Below are 22,630 nucleotides of genomic sequence, written 5' to 3' on the forward strand. Positions count from 1 at the left end.
ACACAATGCACCTTTTCCTTTGTATGAACATTTCTTGGACCAAGGACACCTTGGGAATAGATCAGTTTTCTTCTGACATGTACTCAGTTTGGAAACATGGAACTACAACTTGACATTTTTCTTAAATTGCTAACATCTGGTTGTACTGATTTGACTAATAATTGGAAAAAATTGAACTCCTGAAATAAAGCTACCTATATGAGTTTATGCTGTCTGTACATATCCAGGATCACAAATGTAACTGCTTTTTCTGTGGAAAATGGAAAAGTCAAACTGATAGATGAGTTTTCTCCTTCAATATAAAAATGTCTAGTGTATCTTTTTTTTAACCTGTCTGCAGTGACACTTACCTTAACCTCTTCCATTTCACCTGAAATCTTCCTTAAAAGAAGTTACTCATTTCTGTTTTGCTATTTTTCTTGTCTGACAATTGCTTTTTCTTTTAGAAAAAAAATGTTATTTCAACCTTTTGTGAGTGCTTTATTTGCTCAGTGAGTTTTCATGTCTGTAATCACCTTCTTACTGGTTATGTTTATTTGCTTATTTTATTTCCTTTTCTTTTTCCATATTAAATGAGAAAAAGGCTATACACTTACCAGGTCAATAGGTATAAACACTATCTTAAAACTAGGATTCTGTTTTCCCCTGATTTTGTGTGTACAAGATTCTTTTTTTTACATTTATATATGTATTTATTGTACATTAATTCATATATTGTAGCACCTTTAATTTTCACAAAAATCTCTTTCTAGCTATCAAGAATCAAAATATGGACTAACTCTATTTTCAAAGTACAATGTATAACATCACTTTATAGACTCAGTAAAGTTTTTGACAACTAAGATACCCTCAATATCTTATAAAAATAAGAACAGACTATAAAATATAAAGATACCTCAAGAAAAAAAGTGGAAAATATCTTCTCTTGCCAATTAAAGTATGTAAGAAAACAATAAATAAGGGGCCGGGAGTTTGGCCTAATGGTTAAAGTGCTTGCCTAGCATGCATGAAGACCGGGTTCGATTCCTCGGTACCACATATATAGAAAAAAGCCGGAAGTGGTGCTGAGGCTCAAGTGGTAGAGCTCTAGCCTTGAGAAAGTCCAAGGACAGTGCTCAGGCCCTGAGCTCAAGCCCAGGACTGGCAAAAAAAAACAAAAACAAAAACAAAAACAATAAATAAAATATCTTAATTTATGCATTTTGTGCTCTCATAAATACTTTTCCTGTCAAAATTATCAGACTTTATTATTGCTGAATATTTTAAACAATGTAATAGAATTTTGGTAGCATAAATCATAAAGGCTTCAGTCAGAACATTAGTATACAAACCTCAGCACTTTCCTTACATCTTGATATTAAAAAAACTCTCAGCCTAGAAATAAATCCATGCAGAGTATAAATGTCAAACTTGTACAAGATTCTTTATCTTCAAGGAAGTCTCCTGCAGTCAATAGAATCCCTTAAATAATGAGACAAAACTAATCTTGGCAACCTTTTCTCATTTGGAACAGACGGGTCACTATTGTTTACAAATATAAACTTGTTTCTTTGATACCATAGAAGGTAATGACACTGGGAGCAAGAAAGAGAAACAATAGCTTCAAAAGTCACATTGTGACTAATTCTCTGTCCAAATACTGATGAGGATTGAGCATTTCTCAAAGTCCATTGTCAGTATCACATCAAAGAAACACAGCTGCCTTAGTGAGGCTCTCTTTTTTGTCACTGCAACTAAACACCTGAAATAAACAACCGAAAGGCAGAGTTATTGAATTTGGTTCATGGTTTCAGAGTGTCAATCCATTATGATCAGGAAGACAGTGGAGAAGAGAAATTCACATCATGGCTGATAGGAAATAGAATAAGGCCCTGTGGAAAGTATTCATGGAAAAAACAGAGTCCAAGGACCTGTTTCCTGCAACTAGGCACCAGCTCCTACTTTTAACTACCCCCTAATAATGCTGGGATAATTGTGACTGATGTACTTCAAAAAAATCAGACTTTCTAGTGGTGTATCCCTTGAGAAGTTAAAACAATAAAAAGGAATAACATGACAATATGTTGATGCCATCTTTCACATACTTGACTGGTCACAGAAGGAATGCAGCATTAGGAACTCCATGAGAAAAGAGTTATGGCTATAAATCTGGAGTATGCTTTGCTCTAAAACGATATATAGTTCCTTTCTCTTAAAATATAGAGAGGAACCCCAAAATGATGATTCTATCACTCAGAGAAAACTGCTAGTAACAGCTTGGTGTACTTGTCCAGCATTTTTCTTATATATACATGGAAATAGATAATATTTGCAAGTATTGAATCAAAATACTTTCCATTAAACATTGTGGTATATTTACAGGTCACTAAATTCTCTGCACAATCATGGCTCTGTATTTTTCTCTTGGTAAACACTCCATTATTTATATAACACATTCTCTAGTGGAGGAATTTATTTTTCTACAGTTTTTCTTTGCCTACTGTGTCACTTAAGGTCACCCTTCCCATGCCTTGTTCCTTCCAAGCTACAAATAAAACACATACAAAGCAGGCCAGAGATTCTGTCTTTCTGAGTGCTGCTGGAAAGAATTATGTAATGGTTTTGAAAAAAAAAATAGAGCTAACATAAAGCAAGAGAGATGTGTCACTCATGGTTTTAACAAAAAGCTGATTCCCAAAATTACAGGACCACAAAGAAGTAGATGATTTTTTTTAAAAAAAGAAACATGACATAAAATAGGAGAAAAACGATGTCAAAGTGATATCCAAACAGCTTCAAGATGGAGAGGAAGAAGGTGAATGACAAGAAGGTGGAGGATGACCCGCTTTCCATATAAACAATTTTGCTCCACATCAACAATGGACATCGTGAACTTTGGTAGGTTGGTGTTGGTGATGACAGTAATTCCTTGAAGGGTACATCAGAACCTTTTACTATGAAGGATGCCCTCAGTAACGATACTGGGACAGCAAGCATCTGATGTCCTCATGCTGTCAGGGAAAGCAGGGTGGATTCAGGGATAGTTGTTTTGTGAATTTGTAGTGAGGGAAACAAAAGATAACAGCATTTATTTGGTTTAATGGTGATATTGGTGGAGCGCTGAGATCTGCAGCTGAGGACATATCTGCTGCGTATTTTATTGAGTATTGTGCAGTACAGAAAAGGTGAGGCACTTCTATGTCAGAAGTAGATGAATATGTTCCTTCAACAATGGGCACAGATCTAGGCTGCACTTGGAGAAGGTAGGGAGACACATCCGCTCTCATCCCATTAGATGACAGGCCAAGCTTCCCTTCAAGATACTCATTTCAGTTGAGGCCACACGTTTCATTTTCTGTCTGTGTGATTATGGGACTCCCTTTTATTACCCCACTTCTCTACGAGCACCATCCCTGGCCTATGGATGTCCAAGGATTATTTGTTTAAAGGAAGAACAGATAAATGCAGGGATGCTTTTAGGTAAGGTTACTAGAGATGTGACAAAAGAGGGATAGGAAAAACTACGAGATTCCCAAGACAGAGACGAATCAAGGGGAAAAAAAGATGTAAACGTTTTGTGGGGAAAAATAGCTTTGAAAGTTGAGCAAAGCCGAGTGCGGTGGCTCACGCCTTAATCCTAGCTACTCAGGAGGCTGAGATCTGAGGATTGAGGTTCAAAGCCAGCCCTGAAGTACATAAGACGCTTATCTCAGTTAACCACCAGAAAACCGGAAGTGGTGTTGTGGCTCCAGGGGTAGAGCGGTAGCCTTGAACTGAAGAGCTCAGGGACAGCACCCAGGCCCAGAGTTCAAGTCCCATGACCAAGCAAAAAATAAAAAGAAAGAAAGTTGAGTGATAAGATTAAACAAATATAATCACTTAGCTGAGAAGCAATAGAACATAGAAATTCAGATAGAAACAATAAGGGAGCAAAACAGGTAAATTTATTACGGAGATAAAATTGGCAGATGATGGTGTTACTGGAGAAAAAGAAGAGAGGAATTCCTTAGCATCCCATTTGCGAGGTACATTACAGATGTGAATCCACTGGAGGAAAAAAGAGTGAAGAAGCGGAGCAGTGGAGCTCACTGGACACGGATGGAAATGAACTATGCAACTCATGGGTGGAGACAGAAGTGAGGGACTGGGAGAGAATGAGGGAAGGAAAGACACTGTATGCAAGGAAATGTACTCATTACCTGACTTGTGCAATTGTAATCTCTCTGTACATCATCTGTATAATCACAATAAAGGAAAACAAAAAGCCCCCATAGGTACACTGAAAATACTGTGTAAAATTAACATCAGTCTACATGTGCAAGTGAATATAAAACATAAATGAGTTTAATGATTAAACTTGCTTCCCAGCCCCAAGACATCTCCTTATGTATCTTCATAGACTCCAAATTTTTTTTTAAAAAACTGAAACATCTGTAGGATTTATTTGTCTTTCTCTTTTTCTTGCCTTTTCCTTCCTGAAGTAGGACACATTTACAAAAGAAGAAGAAAAGAAAAAGAAATCCACTATGAAAAACCCTGAGCACAGTACCAATAGCTCACACTTGTAATCCTAGCTACTTGGGAGGCACAGTTTGGGAAGATAGTAGTCCAAGGCTAGCCTGGGAAAAATGTGTGGAAGACCCCATATAACAACCAATATGGTGTCATGAGACTGTCATTCCAGCCTATGAGTGGCAGAGATCAGGAAAATGAAAGCAGTGTCAATCCAGCACAGGAGCAAGTAAAGTTTACAAGACTCTTATCTCAACCATAAAAAGCTGGGCGTGGTAATGTGTGTGTGTGTGTGTGTGTGTGTGTGTGTGTGTCTGTGTGTGTGTGTGTCTTCCAAGCTTTAGCAGAACGTGTATATGGAAAGATCGCAGACCTATAGGCGCTTCACAAAAGGAAAGCCTTGCAAAGTAGTTTAGCAAAGCCCTATTTTCATATGTCATCGGGATAGAGAGAAACAAACAAAAAAACAAGAGAAACAACACTCTCTTCTCACGCAGATGAGAGTGATGAACACTTAGAAAAGTGGTTCTTGGCCAGAAGGTTGGCCTAGTGATAGAGTGCTTGTCTAACATGCATGAAGACTGGGGTTCAATTCCTCTGTACCATATACATTAAAAAAAGCCTGAAGTGGTGCTGTGGCTCAACTGGTAGAGCACTAGCCTTGAGAAAGCCCAAGGACAGTGCCCAGGTCCTGAGTTCAAAGCCCAGAACTGGCAAAAAAAAAAAAAAAAAAGAGTGGTTCTTATCTGTTGTACTTCTTGAATTCTTGGCTAGATCCTGGTCACAATACCTCATAACTCCTAGCCATTTTGCTGTTTCCAAACCAACACGATGGTTTAGAATGGCACCCAAAACATAGCCAACAGCGATCCTGTTTATTATAGAGACACACGGACATAAATAGTCTAGGCTTACCCAAAACACATGGACAATAATTGTGTGAAATTTAGAACTTCTTGCAAGACATTAGACATGCCCTTTGCTTTTTCTGTCTCTCTCTACTTGTTCAAAGCATTTGAGGGGAGGATTTGGAAAGGAGAGCTTGAGCTTACTGCCCTGACTTTTCAGTTTGACTTCCTGGCTCTGGTTAATTCCTGACTCTATCATTTTCATTATTTTATTTATTTTTGAATTCCTTGTCACTTCATCCAGCTGTCCTGTCTCAGTGGCTTCCAATGGTGTATATCAAGAGCAAAGAGAAGCAAGAGTCAAGGAATGTTCTGGAACTGGAAGGACACAGATTTGTAGAAGAGAGAACAGCTATTCTCTGGTTTCACTCCACAGAGAGCACTGGAGTGGAGTTCAGTGTTCAGTGCACTTTGTCACTCTGCTGGAGAGGTCACGTGATGCTTCAGCACGGTGGGTCTGCAGCTTGACAGGTCCACTTCCCAGGTACAGAGTTTTGAGACATTTGTACACAATCTCACGTTGCAGTGGATGAGATTGCCAAGGGAAAGGTTCTGAGAGGGAAAAGCAGGGGTCTAGGACAGATGCTACAGAGATGCTGGGGTTTGTCAGGTCTCTTTTTCATATAGTTCAGGAAGACAGAGAGGAAGTGGGTTGTTTCTCCACTTGGCTTTATGAAACCTTGTCAGATAAGAAATCAACTTATCTTCAACCCTGGAAAAGCTACTGCTCACTGCAGAAAGCCTTTCAGCTGTCAAGGATGTTGGGAACACCAGTTCCTTGGGTAAAGGCAGCAGGCACAGACTGTCTGCAAATGAGAGAAGTGAAGGGCTCAGGTAGAGACCACACTCCCAAATGCCAAGGTCATGTCTGGTGAGTACTTGAATTTCCAACTTGTGCTGATTCACATTATAAACAGAAGAGAACGCTTTCATCCACAGGCTGGTTCAACCAGTTTTATTGCAGGGAATCCAGTAAAGGTAGGAGGCCCTGAAGTTTTGTGGGTCTGCTCTAGGGAGGGGGGAAAAAGGGAGTACTGGGCCACTCCAGTTTCTTCCTGCAATCTGAATGGAGCCAGCATTCCACCTGCTGAGAGATTTCACTTCCTCAAACATGATTATCATATTTTGCTAAAATTACTCAAGAATGGAAGATGGCTCTGAATGGCAGAGATTATGTCTAAATAATCTAACATTTTAAAAGTCCCCAATATAATAATAACAGATAAGCAATCAAAGGGGCTAGCAGCCAGTTATTAGACCAGGGCCTTCAATATAATAGGTTGTCAAATAAAAAAATTGAATTACATGGTGACTTATACAACATTTAGCCCTTGTTAGGGCTTATAGCAATCTATGCAAGCAGGTAGTGAGGATAAAACACATTAAGTAATGGTAAAGAGTTTTAGGGGGAAAAATGCATAAATTCCTAACACAAGTACTATATGAGGCTAGAGGAAGGAACTTACAGCTAGCTCCAAGGAATGAAGAGGTTTCATGATTTTTATTGGATCCAGTGGGGTCCATAGGAGGGGATTCAGCATCACTATTTAGACATTGAGAGATAAGCGTCTCAAATGCTTTAGTGCCCAGGCTGGCTTTGAACCATAATCTACAAATCTCAGCCTCCTGAGTAGCTAGGATTACAAGCATGAGCCACCATGCTGGGCTTATTGATTGCCTTTTTATTCCATGTAGTCATCATATAAATGGTTTAAAATAATAATGAAACAGGAGGCATTTAAGTTAATGACTACAATTCTGGTGCGTCTCTCTGTCAGGCCTAACCATTCACTCCAGAATGCCGAAGAAATAGGGCAGAGAAAGGAAGTTTACCATACAGTATGGGCAGCCACAAGAAGCCCAGCTTCAGCAATCTTCTGGGGATTCAGACATAAGCTTTAGGTTTAAATAGACAAAGAATTGGGTGGGGAGGGAGTATGCATAGTTAACCAATCCCCATCACTGATAGAGCCTGGTGGGTCTTTATCCTCATCTCTGGAGAGATTCTAGAGAGGTTGTTACCTCTCTTCCGTTTAAAGGAAGAACTGGAGAAACCTGGTCAGGGGAAGCAAGTCCTTGTGGCTTGGTGGGTGGTCTGTCCTGGTCAGCTTTGCTGTTTCTTTCCTTTCCAGCAGTTTCCTCCATTATTCTTTGTGAAGATGTTATGGATTAATTGTCTTTCCTGGATTCCCAGGTGGCCTGCACAGGCAATGACTCACAAAAGAAGAAAAAAGACATACAAAAATGGAGGGGAGATGCCAAGCTTTCTCCTGCCTTTAGTGAATTCCTGGGCCCAAGCAAGCAGTTTGTGTTTTTCAGGAAAAGCAGCTTAGGTACTGTAACATAACAATAGCAGCTAAATCCTGGATACAACTTTCCATAATTATTCAGAAAGAAAACCTTGTGGATGCATATTTAGTTTAGTAATTTTAAAAAGTCAATTGGAAGGGGCCGGGTGTTTGGCCTAGTGGTAGAGTGTTTGCCTAGCATGCATGAAGACCCAGGTTCAATTCCTCAGTACCACATACATAGAAAAAAAGCCAGAAGTGGTAGAGCCAAGGACAGTGCTCAGGCCCTGAGCTCAAGCCCAGGACTGGCAAAAACAAACAAACAAACAAAAACAAAAACAAGTCAATTGGAATACATTTTTAATAACATCTTTAAAAAGTATGCTTTCTGATTTTATTAGCAGGAAAGAAGTTAGGAATGGCGGGGCACACCTGCCATTCCAGCGATTAGGAGGGAGAGATTGGGAAGATCATATAATTTAAATCCAAGCCAGGTAAAAAGTTATTCAAATTCCATCGCAATGAATTTACCAAACATAATAGCTCATGGAATGCCATCCGCTAATGAGAGAGGCTATAGGTAGAAGGATCTTGGTTCTGACAACAAAGGAGGTCCTTCTGAAAAATAGACTCAGGCCAAAAAAGGACTGAACTTAGAGGTTACATGGCATAGCATTTGTCTTGGGGACGCTCCAATCGAAAGAACAAGAGGGCCGGGAGTTTGGCCTAGTGGTAGAGTGCTTGCCTAGCATGCACGAAGACCGGGTTCGATTCCTCGCTACCACATAAATAGAAAAAAGCTGGAAGTGGTGCTGAGGCTCAAGTGGTAGAGCTCTAGCCTTGAGAAAGTCCAAGGACAGTGCTCAGGCCCTGAGCTCAAGCCCAGGACTGGCAAAAAAAAAAAAAAAAAAAAAAGAAAGAAAGAACAAGAAAGGGAAGGGAAGAAACGGGGGTGGGGAGAGAGAGAGAGGGAGAGAGAGAGAGAGACAGACAGAGAGACAGAGAGAGACAGAGAGAGACAGAGAGAGGAGAGAGAGAGAGAGAGGAGAGAGGGGGGCACTATTACAAAGAATGAATCCATGAAGCCACAATCACAGCCCTACTTCCTGTCCTGACAGTACTACGGGCAATCAACAGATTGTCTGGTTGGGTCAGTGCAAGTCATAAAGAATAGAAACAGGTTATCTGCACGGCTATTACTTCATTATGAAGCCACATGAGGAAGGAAGGAAGGAAGGAAAAACAAGCAGTAGCTCCACAACTGTGAACAACCATTTAGGAGGAAACAGCTTTTCTAGGAAGCACAAGAGGGCCAGCCCCTCCATTGCCTCGGCACCCATGGCTTACTGCAGTGTGTAACCTAGCTCAGTCTACTTTACCTTTGCTCTTTCTTAGGCAGAGAACAAAATGCTTAAGAGCATGGGCTCTGGCCCATTCCATTATGAAGTCCATTATCTAGGCTTTGTTTTGTAGGCTGCCATTGAAAAGAAGCCTGACCATTTACTTACATTATTGTCCTTCAATATGGCACATATCTATGTGGCAGATTTTCAGGGTGATCTCCTCCTATGCCACAGGACAAGATAGGTGGTTGGTGTATACCAACCCCGGATGAGTTAGTAAAGTGACAGACAGTCCCAGTCCACTGTGGCTGACTTCTCAGAAAAGAGAAGCAAGCGAGGCTTAGAGGATCATGCATGGTTATCTGCTTGCCTCGGGTGGCAGATCCAAAGAGCCAATTCATCCAAATAAAAATAAGTTAATTCAAGATGTGGTATTTATACGCAATGGAACTCTGTGGTGCCATCAGAAAGAATAACATCGCCCCATTTGTAAGGAAATGGAAAGACTTGGAAAAAAATCATATTAAGTGAAGTAAGCCAGACCCAAAGGAACACAAGCTCCATGGTTTCCTTCATTTGTAACAATTAGTACAAACCCTGGACTCTCCTAGCAGAGGATTACAATAGCTCAAAACCTAGATACATAAGGCCATATAGAATGAGGCTAAATGAAAGGATCTCCATGATATAGAAACAAGAGCTTTATTGTATGTGATTGTTGTTCTTAATGTACTATGTTATTTCTCTTCTCTTTGGTTGCCCTTCGGTTAATCTCATATTGTCACTATATCTGACTTTGTTACCTGGCATATTGCATATACTTTTGTTTATTTGAAAGAGGAAAGGGAAGGGGGAAAACAAGATGATTGGGAGGGGATAGGGGAGGCAAATGGGGACAAAAACATAAGAAGGGGTATCAATGTGTGAGAAGTAATGCACCTACTATCTGGCAAATATAACTGTAACCCCACTATACATTACAATAAAAAATGAGTTAAGTGATGCAATAATGATGAACATAATAATGTATCACATACATGAGTCATAGTATACACATATATCATACAATTATATAATGCAAAATAAAGGAATTTGGTTGACTAAGCAATATGGCACAAAGCTCAAGTTTAAAAAGAAATAGGAAACATTATGACCAACACACATTATAATTCATTTTAAGAGAAAAATCTATCGTGTTTATATAGTCTTTATTAATAACAATATCATGTGTAGCATTGATGACATCTTTATATCATTTTCCTTCTTTTTTTATAGACATTAAAATAGTCCACTCTAACAATCCAAACTTGGAAACTTCACAGGATTGTTCATAGTTGCCCACAAGTAAAAATTCTTTAAAAATCTTTTTCATAAGAAAGTATCAATCATCGCAAGTAATGACTTAATGATACCATAGGCCCGTGGACCTCCATCCATCCATGGTAACTGTCAGCATTTCAACGTTCCTGCTTTGTCTGTCTCTTCTTTCTGTGGCTGAGAGATGACATTCGCAAATACAAAACAACACAATTTTTTTTTAAGTCTAGCTCATTCCTGGACAGGTATTTATTAGGCATTGTGACAGGCCTGTTGTGACTGTGCTATTTAGTTGTGTTTCATTTGGGACTGTTAGAGAAGACAAAGAACACTACAGTATCTTCTACTATCCTGCTAGTACAGTTGTAGCTGTCTTGAATGGAAACCAAAACCAGCAGTAGTCTTTCTGCACATTCAGCCGAAGAATCTGGAAAATCAGGCTTCTGGTTGTTTTTTGTTTTTTTTTTACACATTTACAGAATAAAAAAAATGTGTTTATTTGGTTATCCCTGGCACAGTGAATACAGGCCGGAGCCCAAATTCCTCCTGACTCCATCCCAGTATACCTAGCACTTCTAGAACACGGTTCCACTGATTTTCAACAGCCTTCTTCACGAACATCCTACGTAGACCAGAATCCACATGAGACACACACACTGCAAAACTAAGAAGTCACAAGTCCCTTTCCTGGGAACAATAGGCAAAACTAACACACAGCGACCGCACGGCCTGAGCTGTCCTTTCTGTTGAGACCGTGCATGTTTAAAAAGCACGTAGATCCCTGGTGAGGTTTCGCAGTAGAGGTTACAGAGGATCAGCGAAAGGTCCCAGAGAAAGTAGCCGGTCCTGTGTTGGCTGGGGCGGCCATGTCTGAGCCTCACTTTAGGCAAAACCGTCCAAGTCCTGTCCTGCCCTCTGCGACCCACGATGGGGGCTCGTCTGCACAAAGCTCTTCAAGAGTGGAACGTGCTGTTAATTCAGTGAAGATCCCCAGCGAGCAGGCACCCAGGGCTCCAGGCTGCGATCTTGGGGTTACCCAAGCACTCAGGTACCCCAATGGAGACAGTTTAGGTGGCTGCGAGGATCAGAGAGGAAGGGACGCGCTGGAGCGTCACCGTGCTGTCACCTAGGGAGTGCGGCCGACCAGGTGTGCGGGAGGGAGGGGAAGGGGACGGGAGGTGGCGGGAAGGTCACCTCCACCCCAGGCCCCGCTTCCCCGGCCCGTTGGAGCGGGGCGTTCCGGGAGGGTCGGGCCCGGAGGAGACCTTCTCCCCGCGCTCGGACGCTCGGAGGAGTCTGCCGGCCCTCCGGGCCTCGGTTCTGGGAGAGGTGAGGGAGCGTCGGGGAGGCGGGGATGGCCTCGGGGACTGGGATCGGGGGTCGGGAGCCCCTACTGTGGTATGGCCCGTGCTGGGCGCGCGTCGCTCGGGACGTGTCGGAGCCTAGATTGGGGTGGTGGCAGGGAGCCGGAGGCGACGAGAGGTCGGTCCCCCGCGGGGATCAGCGCCCGAGGCCTCGGGGCCGCGCTCCAACTTCTCAGCCCCAGCCGCGTTCCCGCCCGGCGGCGCGCGCGCGCTCCCCAGGGCCGCACGCGCCCCCGCGGAGCCCGCGCGCGCGTTCTGCCATTCCCCTCACCTCCTTCCTTTCACTCTCACGTTCCAAAACAGGTCCCCCACCGCCCCGACCCCCACGGCTCGCACGCACGCGGCTTTCTCCACCTCTAGTTCCAGGCAGCACCGCCCCTGTGCGGCTAGGCACAGCTTCCCGCCCGGATTCCCGGCGCAGAGAGCGGCGACCCGGGTGCCGAAGATGGGCTGCGGCGGGAAGCGGCGCCCGGCGTCTTCTCCACCCTAGTCCTGCTGGCTCTGCACCCGCGGCGGGGACGGGGTGCGACAGGTCGCCGCGCGCGCGCGCGCTCCGGGGCCCGCTCCCGGCTGACCGCCTGGGTGAGTGCCTGCCCTTCCCCGGCCGCCCGGGTGACTTGTTTACCAAGCAAACTTCAGATCAAAGCGGGGAGCCTGTCGCGCGTGACGGGGGTGGGGGCGACGGCGGGAGGGGCTGCGGTGGGAAAGCGTGAGAGCCCCACTCGCTCGGCGCTGGACGCTGAGCGCGCTGCGGCTTAAGGGTGCAAGCGGATTTGTATTCTGGTGGAGTGCACGTGCGTCTTTTCCCCTGAAAAGCCATCACTTGGGAAATGATTTTTCTTTTTTTAACTAGCAGGAGGTGGAGTACTAAGATAACTTGAAGCCAAAAAAGTTTTCGAAGCTGATGGTGAAAATACAAAGCTATAATAGCATAGCGGAATTTGTATATTACCTGCTCTGTGGGATTCTTTAAAAAAAAAATAGAGTTGAGACTATATAAACATACCGTGCTTTTATGTAAAAAGATGGTAAGACAGCAAACATCTCCGTGCAAAGCTTTAGGTCAGTTGGCGTGCATGAATTTAAAAGTACATCTGGAATTTTGTTGGTGGGAGGCGTTAGGATATTATCCATGTCGTTTTGAGGTTAGTTATTGGCATTATTGCAGGTAGAGACAGGCATTTCAACCCTTTAATTCTGCAGCTAAAACCACCGCTACTCATGTGACTTGTGGGCGAATGGAATCCTCCAACCCCGACCCCTCCATCCTCGACCCCCCATCCCCGACTCCCCATCCCTAAGCTCATGCTTAGTTCCTATGGTTTGGAAGTTTAGTGGAGGAGAGTTGTAGGCTTTCTGTTTGTGATGCCTGCTTGCCAAGGCTGTGTAAACAACTGTGGTGTTGTGCGGGTGCCTGGGAGATGCTCAGAGGGGGAGGTGGCTGGAGAGAAAAGCAGGCAGCCCTCTGATGCCTTTGTTGGCAAGGAACTTGAAAGGAAAGCCTGACACATTGAGAAGTGTCTGGTGCTCTGTGCATTTGGTCAGGTTTGAAAAAGCTCTGCCGACATCATATTCTAGAGAGATCCAGTAATGGTGTGCTTTGGAAGTAGCCTGTCCTTCAATGTGTGCATATAGCTAATGCACCATGATAGGCATTAATAAAATTTTCCTTATCCGAAGGTTGTGACATTGACAGTGGTTTATCAGTGTAGTGAAATGACCTAACTGTGCCTTATATTGAAGAGTAAATTACCAGGAAATCTTAAATCTGTTTTTCTGTGATTTTGAAAGCTACGTTTAACTAGGAATAAAGAGTTGTCATTATGATTGTTATTGTTGATAGATGGATATGCAAATATTTAAGATGCATTTTATTTCTCCTAAGTATATATATGAATATGTATATAAATGTGTATATATACATATATATGCACTCCTTTAGAGAAGTGAGCCCTGACATTTAAAGCATCTAATGATGCAAATTCTAGCATTGCTTTGAAGGCGCGCTGGACATGTGTGACAAGACACCAGATCTTAACACTGAAAGGAAAAAAATGGAACTAAATCCTTGTTTTTGCTTCATGTTGATGGTCCCGTTTATGTTTTTCCATGAGAACTGATTGAAAGCTGCCCCTCTGAATAGTCCATAGTATAATGAATTGTTGAAACTAGACTGTCAGCACTTGTCCATGAGAACTTTTTTTACTCAATAAAAAAAAATGGGGAAATGTTCTGAAAAGAGAGGCATGGAAATATAGATGTGACTGGAGAGCGGTCTTAAGACTGAAGAAGCTAAATATTGAACCTGAGTCTAGTACAAAGAATAGTGATGCTAGCATGGCCAGTTGAATGCCCTTTGGTTTTGTGGCCTTCCTCCCCTTGGCCTAATAGAAGACATTGCAAAAGAACATGACAGAAGAGACCCTGATGTCTTTCATCTGGGGAATGTCTTATGTGGAGAGAAGTCTTTGGGGGTTTGAACAAGATCACCTGGAGGATGTCCCCATCTGTGGCTTGGGGACCGTGGTATTCCCCCCAGCGGTGTGAGGAACAACTGGAGAAATGGGTGTGAAATGCTATGTACTGCCTCAGTCGTGACATATATGTCCAACAGGAAGTGGAAAGAAGTATGCTGATTGGCCAGCATCTCTTAGAGAGACTGATGCCTGGTTGACTTTTAGTTGACCACTTGAGTAAATGCAACATGGTGGTGTCAGGTAGCCTCACTCTTGGTACCCTCCAGGGACTTGTGTTCTCCTTTGCCCCACACATGTGCCTTTAGGCATTTTGTTTTCTTCTGTCCTTTCTCTCTTCAGGGGTGCCCATACGTCAGCCTTTATAATTAAGTTTTAGTCTCCTAGATGGTTGAGCCTGTGACTTAGTTCTCTAATGTGTATCTCTATGTCAGATAGACACAATCTTTCTCCGTTCACAACTCTCCCAAGGCATTCTCTGTCATCTTGGCATGTGAAATGCTTTCATCTCTCACTTCTCACCCAGAAAACTGGTCTGGTAGCTCTGGGCAGAAAGGAATGTAGGTTAGATGTTCGCTAAATGGTTAGAAAGGAAAGCTACACTACATGGGAGGAATGTGTCTCTTTTGAGCCTAGTGAGATGATATGACGCAGCTCCATAGAACTGGCCATGGATTGATGCCATCATTGCCACAGGCTACAGGTGGGTCAGATGATAACAGAGCCACCACTGTAGGAATGCTGTTAATATCAACAACTCACCACCTGGCTGTGTCTCAGTGATCAGAGTTGCTGCTACAAACTTCTGTCTCTCCCACATAACTAGAAACTGGACATTCTGGGAAATGTAGTTTATACATTTCTAATTTCTTGATATAATTTCCCTTTTTTGCTGTTAAAGTCTTTTTTTCCTTTTTTATTGTAATTAATAGAAGGGTTACATTATATTTGCCAGATAGAAGGTGTATTACTTCACAAACATTGATACCCTTTTTCATGTTTTTGTCCCCATTTCCCTCCCCCATCCCCTGCTCTTACCTTGTTTTCCCCTTCCCTATCCTATTTCAAATAAACATATATACAGTATATCAGACAATAAGGTAAGATACTGTAACAATGTGAGAATAACCGAGGGACAACAAAAGAGATGAGAAATAACATAGTACATTAAGAACAACAATCATACATTATATGGCTCTTGTTTCTGTATCCTGGAGGTCCTTTCAGTTAACCTCATCCTATATGGCCTTATGTATCTAGGTTTTGCCCTATTGTGATCCTCTGCTAGGAGATTCCAAGGTTTATACTAATTATGACAAATGGCATTAAGTCTATGTTCCTTTGAGTCTGGCTTACTTCATTTAATATGATTTTTCTCAAGTCTTTCCATTTCCTTACCAATGGGGCAATGTTGTGCTTTCTGATGGCACCATAGAATTCCATTGTGTATAAATACCACATCTTGTTAATCCAATCATCTACTGAGGGGCATCTGGGCTGGTTCCATATCTTTGCTGTGGTAAATAGTGCTGCAATGAGCATCGTTGTGCTAATGGCTTTAGTATGTCCTTATTTCTGGACCATTGGGTGAATGCCAAGTAGTGGAATTGCTGGGTCATAGGGGAGCTCTATGTTTAGTCTTTTGAGGAAACACCATACCGCTTTCCATAGTAGCTGAACGAGTGTATCCTCCTATCAACAGTGTAGTAGTGTTCCCTCCTGGCCACATCCCCACCAGCATCTGTTGTTATTAGACTTTTTGATCATGTGCATTCTAACTGGAGTGAGGTGGAATCTTAGAATTGTTTTGATTTGCATTTGTTTTATGGCCAGAGATGTCGAGCATTTCTTCATGTGTCTATAGGCCATTCTGATTTCTTCAGAGAAGACTCTCTTTAAGTCTTTGGCCCATCTTTTAATGGGATGATTGTTTCTTTCGAGATTAGTTTTGAAGCGATTCAATTTTTTGAGCTGTTGATATATTTTAGATATGAGGCCTTTGTCTGTTGTATGGTTAGTGAAGATCTCCTACTTTGTGGGCTTTCTGTTTAGCTTGCTACTATGTCTTTGCCATACAGAAGCTCTGCAGTTTAATGCAGTCCCACTTATCCAGACTTTCTCTGATTTGTTGTGTTTCTGGGTCTTTATTAAGAAATGTTCGACCTGTATTAAGGAGACCTAGTGTATCTCTGATTTCTTCTTGCAAAGTTTTCAGTGTATCGCTTTTACCTCGAGGTCTTTGATCCATTTGAAGTTAACCCTGGTGCAAGGTGACATATAAGGACCCAACTTTGGTTTTCTGCAGGTGCTTAACCAATTCTGTCAGTACCATTTGTTGAAGAGGCTGTCTTTCTTCCATTCTATTTTTTTTTGGCTCCCTTATCAAAGATTAGGTGGCCATAGGTCTGTGGGTTGATTTCTGTATCTTCAGTTCTATTCCATTGGTCATCAGGCCTGTTCTTGTACCAGTACCAATAAATTATTTTTTAATTTAATTTTATCACCACGGTTATGCATGGCGGGGTTACAGTTACATACAAGGCTTTGTGCTGGTAGGTAGGCACTCTACTACTTGAATCACAATACCAGCCCTTTTGGGTTAGTTTTTGGGTAAGATATCTCACACTTTTGCCTGAGTTTTTAGACCCAGTCTTCCTACCTACAGCCTTCTACGTATGTAGTTGAAAAAATCCACAAAGGTTTTCAATTTGTTTTACCTTCATTCCTCCATTTTTCTAACTCCAGTTGTCAGAGCAAAACAAGATGATTTTATTCAATAATGGACTGCTCCTAAATGTATTCCTGTGATTCCTAAGTATACATACACCCATAATTTATTGCTTAGTAACAGAGGAAATCCAATCATATTTACTTTCCTGGTTTGCAAAAAAAGAGTCTGGTTAAGTGCAAGGGTCTAAAAGAAGTGGTGGAAGATCAAGCATACTCTAATTTCACTGTCTTTACTAGAGAACTTTGGATTTACAGAGCAAGGGAAAATTCAGCAAAATTATAAATGCACAGATAATTTGCCTTGTGAACAAAACCGCTATCATTATGGACAACACTAAATTCATCTGAGCTTTGGGGAGAAGAACCATTTTAAAAGCCATTGCTTTTTCTTTAAAAATGCAGTTAAAATATAAAATAAATTTTATCCAGTTTTGAGGTATCTGCCAACCACATTCTACCCATTCTACCCTCTTTTTTTGCCAGTCCTTGGGCTTTCTCAAGGCTAGAGCTCTACCACCTGAGACACAGTAGACACAGTACCACTTCCAGCTTTTTTTTTTTTTTTTTGTACATGGTACTGAGGAGTTGAACCCGGGTCTTCATTCATGCTAAGCAAGCACTCTAACACTCAGCCAAACTCCCGGCCCTTCACCTTCTTGACACATGAGTTTAACTCTTCAAAGAATATTATGTGGTTGAACCTTACATGATTTCATATTGTGACATATCTTCACAGCTCATGTTTAATATATGGATATGCCATATTTCTGTTTATGAATTATTCTGAGGTGTCACATTCCATTGATTTTCATCTTTTGGCCATGGTATGTATTGTTGTCATAAAGTAAGGCATACAAGTAGCTCTTTTTTTTCTTATTAGTTGTCTATCTTTTTTATTATTAAAGAATTTATTAACGTTGATTTTTACATCATACTTTAAACGACAAGTTTAACAAATAAGTGTTCAATGAGGGAATCTCTATTTACAATCACTGGGACTTAGTATTTAGAACTTAATCAAAATTAGGCTAAGGGTTTGTATGTCATAGAAACATATTGATTTATGAAATAAAACATTATGTCTATAGAGTCATAGGTTTTTATGTCTATATAGTTATGTTTATATTTCCATTACCATGTCTATAGCTTTGGGTATGCAGTTATTGAGTCCTCGCTCTTGTACTCTTTGGATTGAATAGCCACATATTAAGGATACCATGCGCCTTTTGTTCTTTAGGTCTCTACTTGTCTCACTCAACATCATACAAGTAGCACTTTAAGTCCTTGATTTCAATTTATGTGGTGTTTTTGTTCACTTCTTTTTAGTGAGTTTGTACTCAGGGCCTCAAACTCATAGTTTTCCTGTCTAAACTTCTCAGTGCTTTCAATTCTTTTGATATATATTTACATCATTAATTTTTATATGAAGAGATGAAAAATAGAGAGGAAAGAAAACATTCTCTTCTGCTATAAGATCCTTCGATCATATTCTTCAGCATAGTAATGCTTCAAGGTAGCTGGAGTCCCATTCTTCCTTTGCAGAATTCATCAGAAAATAAAACAATAGCAAAGCAGCTGATACAGCCAATCTAAAGAAAGTGCTCATTGAAAAGAGAACCACATACTCTCAAATTTCATATCCCCCCCCCCCACAAAAAAGTATTTTTGTCACAAATACCATTATTTACCATACTTCTGGGTCATAAGGATGGCATGGAAAATTTCAGATATGAACACAGACTTTGGCAATACAAAGAACCAGTAGAGCAGCTCTGGTGGAGTTGATTTGTGTGCGGGTGGGGGGGACTGAATGACAGAATAATCACTGTGGCCAAGATCTCTAAAATCTTCATAGGAGACTATGAACTTCCTAGGAAAAGTAGAACAGAAGTCTCCCCTCCACTGAGTCCCTGGAACTGAGATGAAAGAAGATAAACTTCATCTGAAAGTGGACTTTTTGGGCAGAGAAAAGTATTCTGCCTTTGGCTATAGGTATAGGTATCATAATGCCAATGTCAAGAACATTATGTCATCCAGTCTCACTTTAGCCTATCCATTCATGGAAGTAAAGGCCTCCAAACTAAAGGAAACACCAGCCCTAAAGCTTCAAAACCATTTGGTACCAAGTCCCTCTATGCCTATTACTTTACCTACTGCATATCTGGACTGAATTCTCAACACAGCTTTCTTCTGTAGGGAGCTCTTCAGAGTCAGCATCTATTTGGCTGAAATACAGCCCTATTTCTTGTCATTTTGCTATGAAAGAATATTATGATTGCTGCATAAGCATAGGAAGAGGATAGATCATACATGTACCATTCCCTTAAAAACCGTTATATAGACACTTGTGTTGTGAGCAGAATGTTTAACTACGTACTTAGAAATACCTTTCTCTCAGCCAATATAATTGATGATCTCATGTCTAAGAGTTTGTCCATCCATTTTACAAACTATTTTTTCATGAGTTAAAATATGCGCTTTTAAGATTATATTGGCAGGGCTCACAGAAGCTTTTATTTTCAGTGAGATGTATTCTGGCACAAAATAGATGGCCTTTTCCTATGAGAATGAAAGTGATCTTCGAAACACGAAGGTCCTACAAATCTTAATACTGATAGAATTGAAGCAGATTGACTTCATAATGTCACTGTGTTTTGCCATCAGCAAAAGCTCACCTTGCCAACTATATTGTCAAGTTACCAAATTGTAGCACCATAGTTTTGGGCTATGAATTATTCTTACTGCTCCATGTATTATGATCCATCCATTAAAGCAGAAAATGGAAGATTTGTTGAATAATAAACATTGAATTTTGACATGGAGACATTTACTGTATGTAAATACTAATCACTGGAACATTTATACCAATTACTGGGTACTTCATGTGACATCTGTTTTAGTTAAGAATATGCCTGAGGTCCCAGAGTTTGGCCTAGTGATAGAGTACTTGCCTAGCATGCATGAAGGCCCGAGTTTGATTCCTTGGTACCACATACATAGAAAAAAGCTGGAAGTGGTTCCAGTGGTAGAAGTCTAACCTTGAGAATGCCCAAGGACAGTGCTCAAGTCCTGAGTTTTAGCCCTGATACCAGCAAAAAAAGAGAAATGTACGCCTGTAAAACACCCCTTTTTCTATTTAAGTAGATATGGACCCATAGAATTAATAAACATAGATTACAGTCCTTGGTGTCAAAGAAACTGGTCACATAATTTTCATATATTGATTAATTCCCATTTTTTTTTACTGATTTTCATACTCATTGATTCTTACTGAATCTACATAATTTATAAATTATATCAATGATATCCATTTTGGTTTTAGATTCATTTGCCTTTTTTCGTTTGTTTGTTTGTTTTGGCCTTTTTGTGTTAGTACTGAAGTTTTAAGTCAAAGCCTGGGTGCTACCCCTGAGCCTTTTTACTCAAGGCTAGCACTACACTACTCCATTTTCAGCTTTTTAGTGATTTTACAGTGATTAGAATATTACAGACTTTCCTACTGAGGCTGGCTTTGAACCATGATACTCATCAGATCTCAGCCTCCTGAGTAGCTAGTGAGCCACAGTATCCAGCTCCATTTGCTTATTTTCACCTCTGTTTTTTTTTTAATACATAAGCTAACAATGACTTATTTTCTAACAAGTTAAAAGGCTGAAGGACATTGGCATTTCTAAGGAAACTTTGAAAGCCTAGTTATTATCATATTATTTCTTTTAGTTTAAAGCTAGCTTTAAAATATTTTATTCTTAAAATATTTTATTCTATCATTAAAAATATTACTTCACATCTTCACTTTATTGGCATGGGGATGGGGAAGTGTAAATGGGAAAGCTATATACACCACTCTCTCTTTCTCTCTGCAGTAAATTAAACAATTGTGCATGTATTAAAACAGAGAATAGTCTAGCTGATGTGAATTTATCTGTGTACCAAAATGATTTCTGTCTGCCCCAGGAATTGCAGGTTGAATGTTTATTCACTTTTAATTTTTAATTTAGAGCCAGAATTCTGTCTTCTTACTTAATTTATTTTTAGTTTTTAAAGTAGATTATGACAGAAGCCATTGCAGGTTAAAAAAATAATAATAAGATATTTAGCCAGGCGTAGTAGCTCATGCCTATAATCCTTGCTATTCAGGAGGCTGAGATCTGAGGATCCAGGATCAGAGCTAACCCAGACACTGAAGACTATGAGACTCTTATCTCCAATTAACCACTAGAAAACCGGAAGTGGTGCTGTGGCTCAAGGGGTAGGTCGGGTAGCTTTGAATTGAAGAGCTCAAGGATGGCGCCCAGGCACAGAGTCCAAGTCCTACGACTGAAAAAAAAAATGTCATTTTAAATTTGAAGTAATAAACTGTACACAGGTTTCTCTTAGAAGAAATAAATACAATCATAAGATGGAGCATGGAAAAAGAAAAAAAAAGCATTAAACTTTCCAAAACAGTCTGGTTTATTCTGAGCACATACTTAATAACTCCTGCTGCTGGGAGAAGTGCAATTTACAGTCACAGGAAAGCTTAAAATGTCAAACACATTCTTATAAAACACAATGCAAGCTGCCTGCAAATGAGGCCCATTCTTTCAACTGGCATCTTTCCTAGTCTGTGCAGCTTACATAACTGTGGGCATTTACTCAGAATGAAAGCCTCTCCCTGTGATGTAAACATTCAGAGCATGCCATCACATTGGTCTTCACAGGTACGAACTAAGTTTTGATTGCTGCAGACAATAGAGTCAAGTAAAAGATCAGCTTAGAATGGGCTGGATATGAGGGGAGAAGGAGTGTGGAAGTGAGTGAGAACACTGGAATCCTGAGAGCCTGGAAAGCTGGGCATCAGAGAACCAACCAAGCAAGGACCTTACAGAGGTCACAGATGCGGCCAGTCTGTCCCTGCATCCCAGTCACAATCCAGAGTAAAGGAAGTTTGCAAGCAGTCAGGTACCACCAAAGGTGACATCTCTGCTCACTTCAAAGTCTTTTACTTTATAGCTCAGAGAGGATTCCAACGGATGCAGTTATGTGGCTTGACCTCCAGGCAGACAAAGGTTAAGTAGTAAAGGCGCTCACCCAACACAGCATGAAAAGCAAGAATCGACAGCTGACAACAAGGCAGAACTGAATGAAGATGGAGAACTCCAGTTGTCTTTCGGTATCCAAGGTGTCTGTATCCATATATGCAATCAATCAAGCACCAAAAGTATATGAAAAGAATTTGCCTGTCCCAAACATGTGTGGAGCTTTTTCTTTATCATTACAAAACTAGAGTGTTAGGTCTCAGACCCAAGCTCCAGGGTTTCACATGTTTAGGTATTTCTGTTTGTTCCAACATACCAAATATAATGGTCAATGCTGATAAAGATATGTTAAGAAATAAGGGCTGTTTCAGAAAGAAAGCATTTCAGCCCAGCTTCAGCCATTTTCATGGGACACTTGTGAGCTTTCAGTTAAAATAGACAAAGAAATGGGGTGGAGTAAAAGGTATGTATAAATAGTCCCAGCCATGGTATGACCTGGTTGGTCTTTATCTCAGTCCTAGTTTGAGGAGGACTTCTAAAGAAATTATTAGCCTTGTCTTCACTAAGGAAACCAGTCTGGACAGGTTTTGGTATGTGGTATGGTGGGTACTCTGTCCTGCTTAGCTCTGCTGGATCCCCCAACTCTTTGCAGGGGCAGGGGGTGAGGTTTTTCCATTTCTCTTTGAAAAACTGTCAT

The 22,630-nt window shown here is 41.0% G+C and overlaps 1 protein-coding gene across 1 annotated transcript in view; it reads left to right on the top strand.

Moving 5' to 3' along the window:
* The first annotated feature begins 12,011 nt into the window (after positions 1–12,011).
* The window catches only part of Trmt9b (tRNA methyltransferase 9B (putative)), a 44,922-nt gene continuing 34,303 nt past the window's right edge, over positions 12,012–22,630 (top strand). The window contains exon 1 of the mRNA XM_090353762.1: positions 12,012–12,293. The gene's annotated coding sequence lies outside the window, so the exon portion shown is untranslated. The remainder of the gene's footprint in view (positions 12,294–22,630) is intronic.

This window comes from Megascapheus bottae, chromosome 20, assembly GCF_031878675.1.
Source record: "Megascapheus bottae isolate mThoBot1 chromosome 20, mThoBot2.hap1, whole genome shotgun sequence".
Taxonomy (NCBI): Eukaryota; Metazoa; Chordata; class Mammalia; order Rodentia; family Geomyidae; genus Megascapheus; species Megascapheus bottae.